The sequence below is a fragment of the Nicotiana attenuata genome, unplaced genomic scaffold, assembly GCF_001879085.1.
Source record: "Nicotiana attenuata strain UT unplaced genomic scaffold, NIATTr2, whole genome shotgun sequence".
NCBI lineage: Eukaryota > Viridiplantae > Streptophyta > Magnoliopsida > Solanales > Solanaceae > Nicotiana > Nicotiana attenuata.
In genome coordinates this window covers 1,097,676-1,115,252 of record NW_017670288.1, presented here as the reverse complement: position 1 = coordinate 1,115,252, position 17,577 = coordinate 1,097,676, and positions in this window count along the sequence as shown.

Below are 17,577 nucleotides of genomic sequence, written 5' to 3'. Positions count from 1 at the left end.
TTAAACCATGTTTGGAGGGATATAGCCATCCAATAAGCAATATATTGCAAGAAGGAGAACTGAAATAAACAGTGATAACAATGGAAAGTTCGTACAACGTTAATTTACATCAATATGTCAATGTCAAAGGGGAGCAGTATGTACGTCCCAATGAGAAATCGAAAACGCATTACTTCTGTGAGGAGTTTTTAGTACTACTTTCCAGTATAGTAGCTGTTATAGTCTTGATGTGAAAACTCTGATCTATTTCCTTTCCTTTATTGTAGCTTTTTGTGGAGGTGAGAAGAGCGTACTGTGTCTCAGTGTCAAATGGCTGGCATTTCTTGATCATTTCATCATCAACTATCTTTTTCTTATTTTATTTTATTTTTTTGCGGAAAATATCTTCACTTTAGAGAGTAAGGGAATATACTATACTATAGTTTTTTTTTTTTTTTCCATAAACAGTAACAGAAGGGATTGTATTCTATGAGGGGGAATATTCTACTCTATTTTTGTAAAAGACTTCGCTAATTTTAGATCCAAAATAGGTTGATATTTTTACCATAGATACCAATTATTATAGCTTTTTATTCTTCTTTTGGCACAAGGACATTGGATTGATCGTTTGCACAACCGGTGTATTCATCATTGTTAATGTAAGACCCCGTAAATTTTATCGGGGTTTCGTGGTGCCAAGGTAGGCTAATACGTTTGAGGATTGTAGAAAATGGTACTGACTTTTTGGATTGTGCAATGCATTGGGGAGTTGGAAGAATGATTTTTGCAGAATATGGTATTTTCGGGGTCCACTATGCGACCGCAGAACCACTTCGCGGACCACAGAGCCGCCGCAGAACGCTACAGGAACAAAGCCAATTTTTGGAGGTCATTATGTGGCCCACTATGCAACCACGTAACTATTTCGCGGGTCGCACATCTGTCGCATAGTCTGCATGAAAATTTTCTGAGGGAGACTTTTGCGGTGCACTATGCGACCGCATAACTGTTCTGTAGGCCGCAGGACGGCCGCAGACTTGATCAGGACAACCCAGTTTTGGGACCATTTTTGCGGTCCACTTTGTGGATCGCACATTCGTCTTGCAGTCTGGTCTGCGAATGCAGACCCGGTTCGGAGGCTTAAGTTTGAGAAATTTTTATCCGGCCCCATTTTTATAAAACGAGTTTGGAGGTTATTTTGGTTGGGTCAAACACCTGTTTTAGAGAGAGGAGGAGTGCTTTAGAGAGAGAGGAGGAATCCCCAAGTGCTTTACTCATCAAGCCTTGCTCCAGTCTTGAAAATTTAAGGGAACCGCTCACTATAAAAACCACCTACCCGGATAAGTTCTTGTCTTACATCACCCATGCAAGTTTGTTTCGGGTCTAAGTGGGTCAGGGAGTAGAAGATATGGCATGCACGTTTCGATAGAGGGGTCTTGGAGGTTGGTGAATTACCCTGGATGAATTATTAGTTGATATGGCTTGTGGGGTGATGAAAATCTTACACTAGAACCTTGTAGTCAAATTTGCACACCTAGTGCTTGATAAAATGCCTAAATGGGCTAACATAAATCTCTCCCTAATTATGGTTCAATTTTGTCATGTCTCTAATTAGATTGAAGTCGCTAGGAGTTTCGCAACGTTATAGTAAATTAAGGAAAACTCAAGCGAGGTATGTTGGCTAAATTTCTCTTGTAGAGTCGAATTCCATGATGTTCTCGTGAGGTTCAAGTATGATGGTCTCAAGTTCCTAATCCCCATGTTCCGAGTAATGCCTAATATATTTAGTTATTCCAAATAAGCATTGTGTCAGAAATTATATGCTAACCATGTGCTTCTATTGCTCCTATCACATTATGCTCTCCTTCGGGAATGTGCTCAAGTATGGTTTATGTGTTAAAATGTTGTGACTTCAGTTCGTGTTTCAAACGCAAGTTTATTATACTTAATTTTGGAAGGAAAACTCAATGTGCTTAAGACTCATATTGCTCATATACATATTTAAAGTCTTGATTCTAAATGCTCTTATTGTTGATAACCTGTGATGATGCTTGAAAGTGAAAGAAGTGAATATGAGATATAAAATGTGGCCATTGTGCCAAGAATGAGAATTACACTTGTGGCCAATAGTGTCAATTGTTAGCTTCAAGGTTTCACGTATTAATTTTGATGATAACAAACTAACATAATTATTAATCAAAGAATATTTACTTGTGGTAATCATAATTTTGCACAGGTTTATTCAAGAAAGAAGATTCCGGTAAAGATCCAAACAAATATAGGAAAGAGAATATCATGTGAAGAATTTATCAAGGAAGATAATTTTCAGAGATTTAATCTCCAAGCGTCGTAGAAGGAATAATATTTGAAAGTCAAATTTCAAATATTGAATGGCTTACTACAATATCAGAAGAAGAATCTATGAAAATTATGGAAGGAAAGTTTTTATATATCTTGAAAGGAAAGTTACTAAAATCATGGAGAAAATCTATTATTTTGTGGAAGGAAGATACTATATGGAAGAGATACTACAAGGCCAAGGAAGAATATCTTTTTTATGGAAATAAAATATATTATGGGTATAGTACATTCTATATTATGGAAAGATATTATTTTTCAAGATCAAGCACTACTAGAAATCCGCTAAAAACCGACTAAATTTTTCGACCGACGTTGGTCGGTCAAAGAAAGCGACCAAAAACCATCCAGCTTGGACGGAAACTGGAAAAAAAATATTTTATGTTTTTTTTTAAAAGTAAATACCGACCAAAGTTGGTCGGTAAATTGGTCAACAAGTTGACCGAGCTGGTCAGACTTGCTTAGTCAAAGAAACTTTTGGATTACCGACCAACTTTGGTCGGTAATGTGGACCTAATTTTTTAAATTTTAATAATTATATTATTATTTAAATTGTTTTATAAAATTTAAAGAATTTATATTAAAATTACCGACCAGCGTTGGTCGGTTAATGCAGGGGAAGCATTTACCGACCAACTTTGGTTGGTATATTTTATTTTCTGGAAAATAACCGAACAAAGTTGGTCGGTTATTAGGTCAACATTGGTCAAAATTTTGAATCACTTTTATATTTACTATCTAAATAATATAAATGTAATCTATTAACACTTTTGTAATACAAATAATGAATACACTAACATATACTATAACATGCTATATATGTAGTTTAAGTGTAGCGACCCGACCGGTCGTTTTGATCTTTTGCATTTCGCTCGCCAATTCTCGGGCATGGCTATCCCCGTATTACGCATTGTGACTTATGTAAATCGTCGGTTTTGGTTTTCAGGTTAATCGGAATAGATATGGAAGGATGATTCTCATCTAGGAGCTTTAAATTTGAAAGGTTTGACTCAGTCTTGACTTGTTAGTATTTGATCTCGGATTTGGATTTTTATGATTTGGTTAGCTCCGTTAGGTAATTTGGGACTTAGGAGTGTGATTGGGACGTGTTTTAGAGGTTCGTAGTAGATTTAGGCTTGAATTGGCGAAATCGAAATTTTCGCATTTTCGGTTGGTAGGTGAGATTTTGATATAGGGGTCGGAATGGAATTCCGGAAGTTGAAATAGGTCCGTTGTGTCATTTGGGATGTATGTGCAAAATTTTCAGGTCATTCGGACGTGGTTTGATAGACTTTTTGATCAAAAGCGTAATTCGGAAGATTTTGAGAACCTTAGGCTTGAATCCGATGTGTTTTGGTTGATTTGATGTTGTTTGAGGTGTTTCGAAGATTGGTATAAGTTTGAATAGTAGTATCTGGCTTGTTGGTGCTTTTGGTTGAGGTCCCGGGGCCCTCGGGGTGATTTCAGATGATTGACGAAAGGTTTGGAGTTGAGTTGGGAAGCTGAAGTCATTTTGTTGCTGTCATAACCGCACCTGCGGTTGGGAGGCCGCAGGTGCGATGCCCGCAGAAGCGGAAGGCAGCAGCAGATGCGGCCAAATTAAAGGTTAGCTGAAACTGCAGAAGCGATCCAAGAGGCGCACCTGCGGTGGCGCAGGTGCGATATTTTAACTGCACATGCGGTATGGAGCTTTTAAGTGGAAACCGCAGGTGCGGTGGGATAGGCCGCAGAAGCGGAGAAAGGGCCGCAGGTGCGAAAACCCTGGGCCAGAAAGTATAAAAGATTTCCTTCGCGAATTTTTGATTTATTCCACCATTTCTAAGACGGCTTTGGAGCTTTTTAGGAGATTTTGAAGAGGGATTCAAAGGATATCGTTGGAGGTAAGATTTTTGAACCTACAAAACGATCCTATGGCATTATTTTACTGTTTTGGTCAACAATTAATGGGAATTAAGGGTTAAAAATTGGGAAACTAGGGCTTGAGAATTGGAGACCTTTGAGCAAGGGTTTGAGGGGTCATTTGTGATCGGATTTTAGTACTTTTGATATGTATGAACTCGTGGGGAGATAAGGAGTCTAATGATGTAAAATTTAACGAATTCCGAGATGTGGTCCCGTGGGCCGGGTTTGGCCAATTTTGGTATTTTTGGTATAAATTGGATATTTTCGAGTGGGCTTTGCTCCCTTAGCATATCTTGATGGTATAAATCTGTTTTGGATAGATTTGGAGCATCCGGAGGCCGATTCGAGATGCAAAGGCATCGCGGGCTAGAGTTTGGACCGGATAGAGGTAAATAATAATTGTAAATACTGTTCTGAGGGTATGAAACCCCGGATTTCACATCGTTGTGCTACTTGAGGTGACGCACACGCTAGATGACGAGCGTGGGGTCGTGCACCATTGGGGATTGTGACTTGGTCCATCCCGTACGACTATTAAGTCGCGTATTTTACTTGAAAACTATTTGATATAGTTATATTTTGGAAAATATTATTGTGTTTGGGGCTAAATGACGTGTCTAGGCCTTGTGCCGATTGTTTGGACCCTTAGGGGCTTTTACTACTATTTTTTTTCCTCACTGTTTTGGGTTTAATGTTTACACTCAGTCATGCTATGTTCTTACTGTTTTCATAACTCGGTTTTATTCACTCCTTTTGATTTCATAAATGATTTTGAGCCGAGTACTTATTTTACTGTCAGCCCGAGGGGCTTGAGTGAGATCTGATTAAGTGAGGCCAAGGGCCTGTGTTGTGAGTATATCATGGGATCGGGCTGCGCGCCGCAGCATGTGGTACCGAATTGTGATATATGAGAGGCCGAGGGCCTAATTTATTATGCCACGAGATGGCTTGTGATTGATATGAGGTCGAGAGTCTATTTAATTATGCCACGAGATGGCTTGATATTGCGCTTGGGCCGTAAGGGGCCCCTCCCGGAGTCTGTACACCCACAGTGAGCGCGGGTACCCAGTGTGTGTGATGTGTTGTAGCCTGAGGGGCTGTTGTTATTTCATATTGAAGCCCGAGGGGCTGTTCTTGATCTATGTTGCCCGAGGGGCGGTTCTTGATTCATGTTATGCCCGAGGGGCTGATTACGAGTGATTGTGAGGTAGCCCGAGGGGCTGGTTCTGTTGATATTATGCCCGAGAGGCGGTTTATGGTGCATGTTTTGCCCGAGGAGCTGTTTACGTTTCTATCATTTTTACTCACTGTTTTTATCACTCGTTTTGAAACTATTGAAAGCTGTTTTAAAAAGATTTTTTTACTTAAATTGAGCATGATTTACGAAGTAAATGATTTCTATACTGTTTTGGAAATGTACTGCATTTGCTGCAGCGTTATGACGTGGCTTACGTGTTTTCTTACTGCTCAGCTTTCATTTACTTTTATTACTTACTGAGTTGGCGTACTCACATTACTCCCTGCACCTTGTGTGCAAATTCAGGTATTAATTTGAACCCGGTAGCGGGTGTCGATTGCTCAGTGGCAGAGCCATTGGAGTTAGCAAGGTAGCTGACCGACGTTCGCAGCACTGCTTTTCTCCCTCTTGTCTTCCTTAGATTGTATTTAGTACATTTTAGATTCTTAGTTGTGTTCAGACCTTAGTAGATGCTCGCGACTTGTGACACCCCGATGTCGGGCTTGTGTATTTGTTCCGCACTATTCATTTAGACTTACACCATGAGATTGTTGATTAATAAATGGTATAAAAATGACTTTTATTGAATAATGGTTAATTCGGGAGTTGTGTCGGCTGGCCTAGTTCCACGATAGGCGCCATCACGACCGGGTCAGTTTTAGGGTCGTGACATTAAGTAGTACAACGAAGCGTTATATATACACACACTAACATATACTATAACAAGCTATATATATAGTTAAAGTATTACAATGAAGTGTGTGTGTGTGTGTGTGTGTATGTATGTATATCCTTATATATATAAGAACACGAAGCGCTAGGACCACAGGGTCGGGTTATTCTAGGGATACACTTGTGAAGATCCTAATTAGTATATAAATTTATCATCAAATATATCTATTTATAAATTGATTCATCGACTTATAACTTACTTAGATGCATCGATGAATACTAAAATAATTTTCTTTGCCGTAGCATTTTTGCATATAGAATGGGAGCCTTGGTACCATGGTAAAGTTGTCTCTATGTTACCTGGTCACGGGTTCGAGCGGTGGAATCATCTATTTATACTTGCATTGAGGTAGGTTGCCTATATCATATCCCTCGGGTGCGTTCCTTTCTCGGACCCTGCGTGAATGCGGGATACTTCGTGCACCGGGTTGCCCTTTTTATTTTAGTTCTGTATATAGTTACTTGGGTAGGTGATAACTTTGAGTAGAGTGTCTTTCATNTGCTTATAGTTTATAATTATTTTTAATAATTGTATAGTTAAATAAAATAAACGTTTATAGTTTATAATATTCTTTTTTATAGTTTATAATATGTTAAGAAAAAAACACACAAAAAAAATTCGTTTTTTTTTTAAAAAACGACCAAAGTTGGTTGGTTTTTAGTCAAACGGTCAACACTTATTGTACCGACCAAAATTACCGACCAACTTTGGTCGGTAATTCTGAAATCAGATATCAAATACGGGATTTCCCCCATTTCTATTACCTTTATTCTCCAAATTTCCCTAACTCCTCACTCAACACCTTCTCCTCTCCTTCTCTATTTCCCTCACACAAATCCCATTCCCCACCCCCGCATCGCCACCGCGCAGCTGCCGCCATCGCCGCTGCCGCTGCCATTGCCACACCTTCTCCTTCTCCACCTCCTAAAAATTCTAGGTTTGAATTACATCTTATTTATTTTGTGTATAAATCTAATGTTTTGTTAATTAGCTATGAATTAGTTTCAATTGATTATTTAACATTGTATTTTATTGAAATCTGGGGTTTAGGTATTGTTTTAATTGAATTGATTACATATGGTATAAATTGAATGTTTGAGTTTGTATTGTCTTGAATAGTTTAGTTAGAATTGAATTATTAACTTTATATTGTCTTGAATAGTTTAGTTAGAATCTAGGGTTTAGGATTTGTTCTTGTGAAGCGAACTTTTAGGGTATGAGTTGAATTTTTAGGATATGAATTGAACTTTTAGTTTATGTTTAAACTTGTAGGATATGAATTGAACTTTTAGTTTTTAGGATTTGTTCTTGTGAATTGAACTTTTTGGATATGAATTGACCTTGTAGGATATAAATTGAACCTTTTGGGTATGGGTTGAATTTGTAGGATATAAATTGAACTTTTAGTTTATGTTTAAACTCGTAGGATATAAATTGAACTTTTAGTTTATGTTTAAACTCGTAGGATATGAATTGAACTTTTAGTTTTTAGGATTTGTTCTTGTGAATTGAACTATTAGGATATGAATTGAACTTTTTTGATATGAATTGAACTTGTAGGATATAAATTGAACCTTTTGGGTATGGATTGAATTTTTAGGATATAAATTGAACTTTTAATTTATGTTTAAACTCGTAGGATATGAATTGAACTTTTAGTTTTTAGGATTTGTTCTTGTGAATTGAACTTTTAGGATATGAATTGAACTTTTCAGGATATAAATTGAACCTTTTGGGTTTATAATTAATTATATTTAATATAATTTAATTTTTGGTGTAATTAGGAAAAAATAATTATCTTGAATTAACTAAAAAAGATTTAATTAATTTATAATTGTAGAATAAATTAATTTGTTCTTGCTTTATTTGTATAGATGGAACTCGTACTTAGATGAACAATAGGAATTATCCTAGCACCGGTATGACTAGCAGACGCCCCTGGCATAGAAGAATCCTGAACCGATGGAGCACGGGACGAACCCTGGGCTGGAAGTGCACTAAGTGAAGAATGGCCCTGTTGAGAACCGTGAGAACTACGGCCTGATGATGCCCCACGATAACCTGGGCGAGCTGACTGAGCATGTCGTAACTGTCGGCCTCTGCCGTGCTGAAACTGGCCCCTCGAAGGAGCACCCCCGAAACTACTATATCCTCGAGGCCTCTTAGCCTCCCTCTCCTCGCGATCCTGGCGACGAACTGACTCAATATCTCGTGCAATATCTACAACCTCCTCGAATGTAGCACCTGACACCCTCTCCCTGGTCATGAGAACCCGAAGCTGGTAGGTGAGGCCATCAACAAACCTACTGATCCTCTCTCTCTCAGTAGCAACCAGCCAAATAGCATGTCGAGCCAACTCCGAGAACCTCATCTCATATTGGGTAACAGTTATCTCCCCCTGTCGTAGCTGCTCGAACTGCCTACGCAGGTCCTCCCTGCGGGACTGCGGGACATACTTCTCCAGAAATAGGGCGGAGAACTGCTGCCAAGTCAGAGGTGCCGAACCAATAGGCCTACGCCTCTCATATGCCTCCCACCAAGTGAAGGCAGCTCCGGTAAACTGAAAGGTCGTGAATGCAACCCCGCTGGTCTCCAGAATTCCCGCAGTGCGAAGAATCCTCTGACATCTGTCTAAGAAACCCTGGGCATCCTCGCCCTCTGCACCACTGAAAGTAGGAGGCTAGAGCTTGCCAAACCGCTCCAATCTGCGCTGCTCGTCCTCCGGCATAACAGGAGCTACATAACCCTGAGCAGCTGCCACCGGCTGGGCTAGTGGTACCTTTAGTGTCTGCACTCCCTGAACCATCGGATCGGGTGTGCGGGCGGCGGGAGTCTGGGAGCCTCCCCCCTGCTTGAGAAGTGGCTGCGGTAGTAGAAACCGCGACCGCCTGAGCATGGCTGGTACCTACTGTCAATATCTGAGCCAAAGTCTCCTAAAGACCCGGAATCACAATGGGCACAGCTGGTGCCTGAGCTGGTACTGCTGGAGCGTCCACCACTGGGACCTGACCCTGAACTGGGGCGGCTGGTGGGTCTGCAGGTGCTGTCCCAGCTGCTGTGGGGGTTGTACCTCTGCCCCTACCACGGCCTCGACCACGTCCTCGACCTCTAGTGGCCCCCGCTAGTGATACTGGTGGCCGTCCATCCTAACCGGTAGCACGTGTCCTCACCATCTGTGAGAGAATAGAATAACAGAAGTTTAGTACTCGGATCAACAAATTCGCACGACAAGAATTTCAAGAATATGGAGTTTTCCTAAAGGTCCTGCAGCCTCTCGAGGATAAATACAGACGTCTCCGTACCGATCCACGAGACTCTACTAAACCTGCTCATGACTCGTGAGACCTATGTAACCTAGGCTTTGATACCAACTTGTCACGACCCTAAACCCAAACTCGGTCGTGATGGCGCCTCTCGTGAAGACAAGGCCAGCCGACACACTTCCAATTCACTTTAAGCAATCAAATTAACAATTACTAAGTCTTTAATCAGAAATAAACTCCCAAAATAAGCATTTAACAGTATAATTTGCGGAAAATAAAAACCAACACAGCCCGACATCGGGGTGTCACCAGTCATGAGCATCTAAAGCAATACTAGAAGTCTGAAGTCTAATTCACCACTACATAACTGAATCGAAAAGAACTAAGATAGGGGGAGAATGCACTGGGCTGCGAATCACCAAGCAGCTACCTAGTAAATCTCCGAAGACTTGTTGGAACTATCAACCCTCAGGAGCAGGACCTGTAGTGCCCGAATCTGCACACAGGGGTGCAGGGAGTAAAGTGAGTACTCCAACTCAGTGAGTAATAAAAATAAATGAAGACTGAGTGATATAAAATCACGTAAGGCACAACATTAAGCTAAAAGAGGCATAACAAAAATCAGTAAATATAATTAAGCTGTGAAATCTCATAAACATCCTTTAAACAGTTAAACAATATACAGGAAAAAAACAACTAAAAATGTAAACACATAATAACTGCCCCTCGGGCACAGTAACAACAGAATCAGCCCCTCGGGCAACGTCACAGAACAATACCAGTCCCTCGGGCTATATCTCATATCACAATGGGTACCCGTGCTCACTGGGGGTGTACAGACTCCGGGAGGGGCCCCTTACGGCCCAAGCACAATATCAAGCCATCTCGTGGCATCATAAACAGGCTCTCGGCCTCATGTCAATCACAAGCCACCTCGTGGCGTACAAATCTCAGGCCCTCGGCCTCATTATCATAATCAGTGTATCGTTGCTGTGGCGTGCAGCCCGACCCAAAAGTATCCTCACAATACAGGCCCTCGTCCTTACTCTGTCAGAATCTCATAGGCCCCTCGGGCCACAGTAAAATATGAAGCTCAGCTCAAATATCTTTGAAAATATCATTTAATGTGTTTAAAACAGAATAACATACCTGAGTTTTGAAAATAGTGAAAATATAGCATGACTGAGCACCAGTATGAAATCAATCAGTGAGGAAAATATCATTTAAAATCCCCTAAGGGTTCAAACAGTCGGCACGAAGCCCAAATATGGTATTTAGCCCAAAATATAATGATATCAAACAATTAGCTATTAAATACACAGTAAAATAGTCATACGGGATGGACTAAGTCACAATTCCCAACTTTGCACGACCCCATGCTCGTCATCTAGCATGTTTCTCACCTCAACATAGCGGAACGCTGTAAAATTCCGGGGTTTCATACCCTCAGGACAACATTTAAAATCATTACTCACCTCAATCCGGCCCGAAATCTAGCTTGCAATGCCCTTGCCCTTCGAATCGATCTCCAGATGCTCCGAATCTACCGAAATCAGAACGTAACCATTAATTTATGCTAAAGGGACGAAGCCCACTCAGAAATAATCTAAAAACATAAAAAAATCCGAATTTACCAAAACCCGACCCCCGGGCCCACGTCTCGGAATTCGACAAAATTAACATCATTAGATTCCTTATCTCCCCACGAGTTCATACATATAAAAAGTTCCAAAATCCGACCACAAATGATCTTCCAAAACCTCAATCAAAGGCCTAGGTTTCTAAGCCCTAGTTTCTCAGCTTTACCTTTAATTACAGCTCTAATCCATGCATTAACACCATAAAAATGAGTTTTCATAATCCAAAACCTTACCTCAACGATGTCTCCTTTATTTCTCTCTTCAAAATCTCCCAAAGCTCCAAAATTCGAGTTAATAAGTGAGAAAACCTTCTAAAAATCGCGAAGGAACTAATTTATATTTCTGTCCAGACATTTCCGCATCTGCGGTATCGCATTTGCGGTTCTTGATCCGCTTCTGCAGAAATCACTTAAGCTTCCCGTTATCCGCATCTGCGGTTACACACCCGCATATGCGACATCATCGCAGATGCGGTCCTCCTAGCCGCTTCTACGGTTTCCTGACAAATGCACCTCTGGCCGCTTCTGCGGCCCATCTTTCGCATATGCGGCGCCGCACCTGCGGTCCCCTATCCGCAGGTGCGGAAATACCAGAAGCAGCACAATCTGCAGCTGCAATAAATCTTCAAACTCCCCGTCAACCATCCGAAATCACTCCGAGGCCCCCGAGACCTCAACCAAAAGCACAAACATATCTCATAACCTTATTCAAACTTGTACCAATCTTCAAAACACCTCAAACAACATCAAAATCACCAAAACTCATCGAATTCAAGCATAAGGTTCTAAATTCTTTCGCATTCCGCTTTTGATAAAAAACCCAATCAAACCACGTCCAAATGACCTGAAATTTTGCGCACACATCCCAAATGACATAACGAAGCTACTGCAACTTCCGGAATTTCATTCCGACCCCTATATCAAAATCTCACCTATCAACTGGAAAAAAACTCAATTTCGCCAATTCAAGCCTAAATCTACTCCGGACCTCCAAAACACATTTTGATCACGCTCCTAAGTCCCAAATCATCTCCCAAAGCTATCCGAACCATCGGAACTCACATTCAAGCCCTCTAACACATAATTCAACATCCGGTTGACTTTTCCAACTTAAGCCTTCTTAAAAGAGACTAAGTGTCTTAAACCTTCTCAAAACCTGTCCGAACCCGAGCCAACCAACCCGATCAGATATAAAACCGATAATTAAGGCAAATAGAAGCAGGAATGGGGGAAACAGAGTGGTAACTCATGAGACGACCGGCCGGGTCATCACAACTTTGTGTGGACTAATCATGGAGAGATCGATGGTGGCCGTGGGATATTTCATAACATTGTTGTTGATGAAAGTAGTAGGTCAGTGGAGAATACAAATCTTGATTCTAGAATTCAGGATATGGTTGCGGATGCTTTTGGGTGCCATCTGCAACCGCATCTATATTACATCCTTACATATCACAGCCAGATGGATCGCATTCATCCATGTCACAGCCACTCGGGTCACAGCCATCAGTATCACAGCTACTTGGGTCGCATCCAGCTATGTCGCAGTCACAGGGATCGCAACCATCTTCATCAGCGACTCCATCTATTTCAGGCCTTCGCCTGCGATGCAGTAGCTCTGACCCCCTACACCGTCTACACATGACTCTAATACACATGCTTTGGACGATGATGACAAGGAAGTGCATTATGATCAATATGGAAGGATCATCATAGTCCGTGAGGATGATGGGTAAGAGTTATCTGTTATTTTTGTGTCTATTGTTTGTAACGTTTTTACTAAGATATTTATGTGTTTTTATTGTTAAATTGCAGGTTCAAGCCGAGTAATAAGACTACAAGGATAATCACCAATGCCATCAGAAAGCTTTATGATGGCCCTTATGCGACTTGGACTGATTTCCCGTTCTCGTTGAAGGAGCAAATTTCAATGAATTTAAGGTATAAATGTTCTTTTAAGCAGTTTAATAATTTATATTTATGATGTTTCCATATAATATTTAACTTTTGAAATACATAGAAAGTGTGTATGGGAAGACCGCTATAGCGCGAAAGTGGCTGCAAATTTTCATCATAAAGCTCGCAAGAGATTGGCAGATGCTTTCTCCGATGCTAGAAAGAAGAACAAGAGGCATGGTTGGTTACTTTAGAATTTATGGGATTATTTGCAAAGGCAATGGCTTACCGCAGAGTTCTTAGAGAAGAGCGAAAAAGGAAAGAAAGCTCGCGCATCCGAGAAGGGAGGCTCCTTGCACACTGGAGGTGCGATCAGCCTAGGGACAATAAAAAGAAGATTGGTACGTAATTGCTTAAATTATTTTACTTTTCTAAGTATATCTATTCTGTTTATTAACTAAATTAATTTGTTTTCAGGAAAAGAAGTTAGGGCGTCCAATGAGCCATGATGAGTTATTCAAGGAGACGCATATTGTAAAGAAGAAGAAAGAGACGGATCAAGAAAGGTGGGTCGAGGACCGGACCTCGACTGCATATGTAAGCTTTCAATTTTCTTTAAGTATTATAATTTACTTTTATAAGAATTTTGAAATACTGATTTAATTTAAAATAATATAGGATCGCTACCAAAGTAACGTGGAAGAATTCATTCGTAGTCATCCAGCTGGTGAATTGAGCGAGCCAACCCAACCTTCGGACGAGGATGCTAAAAGAATATGGTTGGAGTCTGTTGGCGGTCTAAAGTTGGGGAAGGTATACAGGCTTCCTACTAAAGAATTCCATTGGTATAAGTGTGGAATGCAAGGAATAAGGACTCCTCGCAAGGTGAGCAACTTAATGGGGAGAGCCTCTGCACTATGCGGGAGACAGTGACAAATCTCACATCCGAGCTAGAAGCGGCCAAGGAAAGAGAAAGGGTTAGAGAAGCTCAATTCCTTGTCATGCAAGCTCAGATCAGAACTCTCCTATCTACTGGAGCTTTTCCGTTGCCTCGGTCTCGTGAGTCATCGCTAGAGGGTCGACCTCCACGTGATCATTCCCCCCGTCCTGCTCGTGATCATTTCTCCCATCCTCCCCGTGATCGTTCTTCCCGTCCTCCACAAGACCGTTCTCTATACCGTCTTGTAGATGAAAGTTCATCAGACGATGTTAATGATGTTGTACAAAACACCCCTTGAATTTTATATACTTTTGAACTAGACAAATAGAACCAGTTTTGAACTTGTTGTAATTAGTTTTAATTTGGTTTTGGATTGTTATATTCAATTGAACTCTAATTTGTTAGTTTTAAAGTATTTATTGAATGTTTGATTGTTGTTGTTGTTGTTGTTGTGTTGTTATTGGGGGTATTGGTAAGCTTTCAGGCGGTGTAGCTACCAAAACAGAAATTTTATGCCAAAATTAAATCCAGAAAACCGACCAAAGTTGGTAGGTTTTAATAAAAAAATAATAATTGCATATTACCAACCAAAGTTGGTCGGTCATTAATAAATAAAAAATTTAATTGCATATTACCGACCAAAGTTGGTCGGTAATGTTTAATTTTTATTATTTTAAAAAATATATATTTTCAGTTACCGACCAACTTTGGTCGGTTTTAATTAATTTTAATATTTAATAAAAAAACATAAATTAAATACACCGACCAACTTTTGTCGGTAAAATTAAATTAATAAAATATGTTTTCGACCAAAGTTGGTCGGTAAATCATTTAAATTGTCAGATGGTCGTTTTAAGCTACCGACCAATGTTGGTCGGTAATCCATTCTGACCATCAAAATATCGTCCAAGCGTATATAACCTCGTTTTGGTCTTTAATTGGCCATAACCGATCAAAGTTGGTCGATTTTTTTGGTCGGTATTTAGCGGATTTCTAGTAATGAAGGAAGGAGTCAAAGATATATTGAGATCTATCAAAAGGAAATTATTCCCATAATAATGGAAATAATAAATGGTTTATAAGATCTTCATATTGAAGACAAAAATCAAAATCCAAACTCAAAGGAAGAGGATCTTGAAATTCTGTTGGGTTGTCTAAATAAGAGCTCAAATTTGTAAATGCAGAAATCTACCATAAGTAGAAGAGTACGAGAATATTTCAGCAATCAGAGAAAGGTTATAGAATATCTATTTACAAAGTGATACAACGTGGGGAGGAGGTCAAAAAGAATATATGATCAAGGAAGAATGAAGTTGTAGGAAGAAAAGAGTCCGGGGATTTTACAAGGCAACGAAGCTGATTGAAGGAAATTGTGCTACAAGGAAAGAAATATTTTTCACTATAAAAAGAGCAGATGTGCAGTACGAAGCAAATAAATTGGTCTAGTGAAGAAGGAAAGAAAAGCACGTTGAAAAGCTACAAGAAAGGAGGATTGAAGAGTGGTCTTTGATTATGTAAAGATTATTATTTATGTGGACAAGAATTATGGAAAGTCAATCTGTCACGACCCCCGTTCACCCTCCATGAACTTGTCGTGACGGCACCTAGTTCCTACAACTAGGTAAGCCTAACAGTGCGGAAATAACCTTTTAACTTGAAGAATAATCAATTAGAACTGAACGTATGAAAAATAACAACTGAAAACAAGGCCGCCCAGCCATTACAACTCTAAAGGTATGCGGAAGTCTACAACTCAATCCCAAAACCCGGAAACTCACGGGAAACACAGGCTAATAGAATTATCACAAGTACTCTAATCTCCAGAATATCTATATCAAAAGTATGATAGGGTAAAAGCTCTACAACTAGAATAAGGAAGAAGACTCTTCGGTCTGCGGACGCTGCAGATATACCTCGAAGTCTCCGTGTATCTCCTCGCCTCAAGGATAATGCGCCTGAGAAGAGGTACCTGGATCTGCACATGAAAAACATGCGCAGGAAGGGCATGAATACACCACAGTGGTACTCAGTAAGTGCCAAGCCTAACCTCGGTTGGGTAGTGACGAGGAAGGTCAGGGCCCTACTGAGGTAAAATATAATATTAATTAACAGTATGATAATCTGACAGAAATAATGAGTACAACAGTGAGATAAGGCAGGTCAACGAGGTAATAACAACTACAAAAGACAGAGTAAACACAGAATAAATATAGTTCAATATCAATGATACCAATGAGGGTCTCCCAGGATACTGTCCTGTAGCCCTTTTTCTCAACTGTCCAGTGGATCTCCCGGGATACCATCCCGTAGTCCAACTCATGTACCAAATCGAAGGATCTCCCGGGATACCGACCCGTAGTCCAACCATAAATGTGCAGGGGGATGTATCGGGAATCTAACCCGCAGTCCCAAAGTAGAAGTGCAGGGGTATCTATCGGGAATCTAACCCGCAGTCCCAAAGTAAAAGTGCAGGGGGATCTACCGGGAATCGAACCCGTAGTCCCAAAGTAAACAGACAGGGGGGGAACTACCGGAATCCCACATCCGTAGTCCCAATGTAAATGCACAACCACAACCAGAAATATACCAAGGAATGAAGTACGAAATACAAACACAGATAGGACTAGCCTAGCATGCTTCACGTAGAACAGTCAAAACAACTTAAGCAAATAGGCAATCAAGTCAACTAAAAATATTTTTCCTAATCTAGTACAAGTTATAATTTCAAGTAGAATAAGGCAAGTAAGAAAGAAACTAAATCTCAAAGTAAAAACCGGAATTTCATCAATCGGCTCAAGTACGCGCTCGTCACCTCACGTACAAGGCACTCAAAAAATCAAGTAACAATCCTAAGGGGAAAGGTCCACCACACAAAGTTAGACAAGCCACTTACCTCGAACCGGACAATATCACTAGAAACCGCGCCTTTGCCACGAGTATCCGACTCCAAATGGCCCAAATCTATTCAATTCAATTACATATCGTAAAAAATATTGCAAACAACTGATTCCGCTATTAATAATTAAAGCTAGGGCGCGAAAATAGATAAAATAACCAAAACTCCCCTCAAGCCAACGTCTCGGAATCGAATAATTTTCACATATTTAGAACCCTCGTACTCTCACGAGTCTAACCATATAAAAATCTCCCAAATCGGAGGTCAAATGCCCACTCAAAACTTAATAGTCTAGCCAATGAAGTTTTACCCCAAATTATCCAATTTTTGGTCCAAAATTCGAATTCCAATGATGTATTTAACTATATAATGATGAAATATAATGAAAAGGGATCAAGGAAACGTTACCCAATGATTTTCTCTTCAAAACCCACTCAAAATCGCCTTCTCCCGAGCTCTCAATCGATTTTCAAACTTATGAAATTAAACCCTCGAAATTGATATTTCTGAACAGTCATTTCCGCTTCTGCGGAAAAGGGACCGCTTCTGCGGCCCCGCTTAAGCGGAAAGCCAACCGCTTCTGCGGTTTTCATTAAAAGGGACAGGACCGCATCTGCGATAGCTGGGCCGCTTCTGCGGCTCCGCTTCTGCGGAAGGGGCACCGCTTCTGCGGCTTCTGCGACGTCCAAGGCCGCTTCTGCGGCTCCGCTTCTGCGGTTCCCAAGCCGCAGAAG